The sequence below is a fragment of the Durio zibethinus genome, chromosome 25 (genome assembly GCF_047325235.1).
Source record: "Durio zibethinus cultivar Kanyao isolate XHJ-2024 chromosome 25, ASM4732523v1, whole genome shotgun sequence".
In the NCBI taxonomy this organism is placed as follows: domain Eukaryota; kingdom Viridiplantae; phylum Streptophyta; class Magnoliopsida; order Malvales; family Malvaceae; genus Durio; species Durio zibethinus.
In genome coordinates, this window is record NC_143186.1 from 2,980,321 (window position 1) to 2,986,320 (window position 6,000).

Genomic DNA, 6,000 nt, shown 5'->3' on the forward strand with positions numbered 1-6,000 from the left:
AATAATAGTAGTAATATTTCAACAATTATTAATTAATAAAATAGTAAAATAATATTATATTATTCAAATATATAAATATATTGTATATTATTTGTAAAATAATATTAAATATTTATTGTTTTATATTATAATGAATGAGTATATTTTTATATAAAAACAAATTTGAAATAAGTTTGTTATAATATTAAAACAATATTATTAATTAATAGCTTAATATTCAATTATATTAATAAATTATATTATAATTCAATATATAGTTATATTAATTTAATATTAAAATAGTAAATTAGATTTACTATTTAATAAAATAGTTATAACTATTTGAACATTTTATAAATAATATATTATAAATTATTATAATAATTATTATTACAATTATCTTAATTCATTTCATACATAATTTATATAAATAATTAAACAATTCATTATTAAAATGGTCATAATTAATTATTATAATGATTAATATATTATTAATTTTTAAATTATTAATAATACTAGTTTATTAATATTTCAAAATATAATAAGTTGGAGATTATCTGTTTACTGAACTAGTTCAAATAATTATGACTATTTAAACAATTATATATTTCAAGTCATTATAACCTTTTATTAATTAATTATTCAGATTAATAATTGTGTTAATATAATATAATATTAAATATATTAATAAAATATTAATTATAATTTATCATATATTAATATTATCTGAATAATAATTAATTATATTTAATTAATTTTATTATAAAGTATAATAAATGTTATAATATTAATTAATTATAATTATAATCTTTAAAAATAATATAATAATAATAATAATAATAATTTTATCCAATTATTATTAGTTATAACATAATAATTTATATATATGATAGAGAAATTAGTTCAATAATTATGGTACTAATTATAACTATTATTATAATTAATTTGTAAATAATTATTAATATATTTAATATATTATTTGATAAATATAATTATATTTATTAATATTAATAAAAAATATTAATGCTAATTTATTATAATTAATTAATTGTTATAATTATTAGTTTATAATTATAAATTAATTTTTATTTAATAATTATATATTAAATATAATATATTTAATTATAATATAATAAATAATTATATTATTTAATTATTTTATTTTATTTTGTTTTATTAAACATGAAACTAATAGAATATTAAACTAATAATTAATTATAACTATTTGTTATTAATTAACTTAATATTGAATTATATTAAAATTAATAATTTATTAATTTGAAAAATTAGTTATTTATAATAAATAATCAGTAGTCACAAAATATTTGTTGCTGTAAATTTATATAAATAATTAAAATTATTAATTATATTAATATTAATAAATAGTATAATTTGAGTCAAGCATATGACTATTGGTTTGTTTTAAATAATTATAATAATAATTTTTTTTGAAATATTATATATATTAACTAATTATTATTAATAATATAATTTAATATATAAATTTATAAATATTTATTATATTTATGATTATCTATTTCAAATCGTTATGACCTTTTCTTTTGTCGTAAAAGAATTGTTTTATTCATACAAACTTATTCTAATTAAAATAATACTAATTTAATAATATTTTGAAAATTAATAAAGAAGAGATTTACAAAATAAATTTGTTTACCGAATTAGTTCAAATAGCTAAGACTATTAGAATAATTATATATTTGAAATCGTTTTGACCTTTTGTTTAGTCATAAAACAATTATTTTAGTTCATACGAGCTTATTCAGAATAAATTAATACTAATTTATTAATATTCAAAAAATTAATAAGAAAGAGATTTAAAAAAATAAATCTATTTATTGACTAAATAATTTTGAATTATAATTAATAAATTAAGAAAATTTATAATTATTATATAATTAATATTGTGATTCATAATTACATATTTGATATATATTTAATAAAAATATAATAATTATTTGATACTAAATTATAGCTAAAATAATACTAATTAAAAATTATGGTTTTTTAATTAAGAAGAATGATGGCACCTAGAGGATGTGTATCGACTACAGACAATTAAATATAGTTACGATAAAAAATAAATTCCCTATACCTATAGTAAAAGATAGAGAACAATAATAATAATATTAAATATATTAATTTATTAATTATTATAAATTAAAATATAAACAAAATATATTAATATAATTAATTATTAAATATTTAAATAATATATTTATGTATTTATTAATATAAATCTTTTGGATTTATAATTTGAATATATTTATAAATATTTAACTAATTAATTTACAATAATATTTATATTATTAATTATAATTAATTATAATATTAACTGACATAAATATATTATTAAAATATTATCATTATTAATTATATTAATAATTATATTAATTTGATATATTAAAACAATTGTTAATTAATAATTTATTTTAATATATATTTGTAAATTATAATTATATTATTAAGTAATTATATAAATTTGCTATAAATTAATATTTATTAACTAAAAATAATAGAATTTATAATTATTATAAATAAATATAATTATATATTAATTATTTAATTAATTATAATATTAATTTATATAAATATATTATTAAAATATTGTCATTATTAATTAATAATTTATTTATATAATACTTAGAATAAATTGTCATTATTATATAATATTGGTTATAAAGTTTGATAACTAATATATAATTATATTATTATATATCAAATTATTAATATAGAATTAATTAATATAATATTAAATTCAAATATTATTAATATGAAAATTGTCTTATTATTGTTTATATTATTACAAATAATAGAATTATATCAATATTAATATATAATGAATATATTATAAATTATTATAATTATAAAAATAATTATTATTATATTTATTTATATATAAATAATTTATATATATTTATTACATAAATTACATTCATATTATAAGCTATAATTATAATAAATAAACAAGTTAAATAATTATATTATTATATTTTAGAAATTAATATATTATTAAATAATAATTATTTACAATATTATAAATATTAATTATATATAATATAGTTTATAAATATAATATATTTACATTATATTATAAGATAATAATTCCATATTATTTGACAATATTGTACTAAATAAATTATATAATAAATTATAAATTTTATATTAGTAATATTTAATTACTAATTTTATAATTAAATAGTTATTTATTATGTAATTAAATAAGTAATTAATTACACATTTATTACTTTTATGTAAATATTAATAATAAGTAAATTAATTAAGTTGAAGTTTTGATTATATAAACTTCAATACCCGGTGCCAAAACCCCCATCTTCAGCTGAAAAAATGCAGAATTCCCAGGCTCCATAGTCGTGGCTGCCATATAACAATCCATGCTCCACGATATTATCAATTAAATTATATTAATTATTATATATAATTAAATTAAAATAATATTGTTAATAATCATGACTATTTGAAATCTTTTGCTTAAATTATTAAACTTGTAAATAATTTTATTATAATTATTTTTCAAATCTTGTTTTTTGATATTATAAACAAAAATATAGTAATAATAATAATAATAAATAATTATATTATTATTAAAATATAATTATAATCCATAATAATTCAAATTATATTAACTATTTCAATTATTATATAATTAATAATAACTCTTATTATTTTAATAAATAAACTAAATTATTTATATATTTAATATAAATATAATTATATTATATTAATAAAAGTTAATATAATTAATTGTAAAACAATTATAAATATTTAATTTAATATATATACAAGCTTTCAAAATTATCTATTAAATAAATTATAATAATTTATTAGTTCCAAACCCACCTCATAATATTACAATATAATTATATTATATAACTTATAAATATATTTAAATAATAATAATAAAATTATTTATATAATAATTATTCATTAATTAATAAAAATGATTCTGTTTAATTTTAATATAAATTTATTTATATAGTTCTAAATTAATATTATAACATTATTAATATGTAAAATATAAAATAATTATTATTTTAAATATGTTTTAATATATATAATAATTATAATAAATATTTATTATTATCGTATTAATAATATTATCAAAACTAATACATTATAATAATTTAAATTACGATATTTAATTATTTTTATTTTGGATAATTATACAAATAAATCTAATTATTTATTCATACCTATTAATAATTGTAAATATTGAATTGATAGAGCTTTGTTAAGGGTAATCCATATTATAATTAAATATAGTATCATAATAAATAATTATTGTTGAAGCAGATGGCATAATAATATCTCAATTATTATTAATAATTAATATATATATTAGTTAAATATAACGATAATTTAACTACCATAACTAATATTTTTTGTTATTAATGATTATTATAAATCAAATAAGTATATTTAAATTCTATATTAATATGAGAATTGTCTTATTATTTTGTTATTATAACATTTAAATAAATAATATGAATATTATAATAATTTATAATATTATTAAAAATTAGTTATAATAATTAGTCAAAGTAATTCAATATTAATGATAATTTGATAATAATTTGATATTATTATTAATTGCTTGGATAAATTTAAATAAATAATTTACTAATTTATTAAATTCAATTGTTATTAGATAAATTTATTATAAAGTTTATTGTTATTCAAATATTAATAACTTATTATAAATTATAATCGATTAAAAGATCATCATAGATTATTTATTAAATACCTATTATTTAATACAATTTGGATAATTTATTCTATTAATTTATTAATTATATAAATATTAATCCATGGTAATTATTATAATTATTAAAAAATTTTCTTATTTATAATTATATTTTTAATAATTATTAACTATTTAACTGATTTGATAAATAGATTTATTTTAATTAATATATTAAATATTATATTTTAAATCATATTATAATTTATGATACTATTTGTTAATAACTTAATTAAAAAATTAATTATTAATTTTTTATAATCAGTTTATAACAAAAACTATTTTGTTATTATTAATTAATAATAATTTAAATAAATATTATATTAATAACTTATTAATATAACTTATTATTTATTAGTATACTATAACTAATTTATAGTATAATATCAAGTATAAATAATAATAATATAATTATTATAATTCATAATTCATAAATAAATTATATAAATAAATATATATAATTATTATAATTATTTAATCTAATTATTAATTTATTAATCTATTCAATAAACTATTTAATAAGTACTAATCGATAGTACTACTTTATAAAATAATATTTTATTAATTTATTAATAATGTTTATTAATATTAATTATATTTTATTTGTTACTAATATGTTTATATTATATAGTAATTTAATTTTATAATCCGACAATAAATCTAGTAATATAAATAAATTATATTATCAATTTAAATATTAATAATATTAATAATTAATATTTTTATTTGATAATATTAACTATAATAGTTGTATTTGTTAATAACTAATAATTATTATAAATATCTTATAAATTTTTAGTAAATGTTATTAATAATTAGTAATATTTGATTTACAGAATAATATAATATTATGTAATTTATAGTATGACTAGAATAATCTAATATATTATGATAATAATTAATTATTATTAATTAATATTTTATAATTAATTTATAATTTATATTATAAATTATTAAAATAATATAATATAGTATGATTTATTAATAATTAGTTATAATTATAATTAGTTTTATGAATAACTTATTAGTTAATATTACTAGTTATTATAAATATAATCCGTTATGAATTATATTAACTTATTAATTAATCTATATAATTAATAATTAACAATATTATAATTTAATAATATATTTAATATTAATTTAAAACAATATATATTTGATATTGTTTATATTAAACATATAATTTACCTAACCAGTTCAAATAATTATGACTATTTGAATAATTATCTATTTCAAAT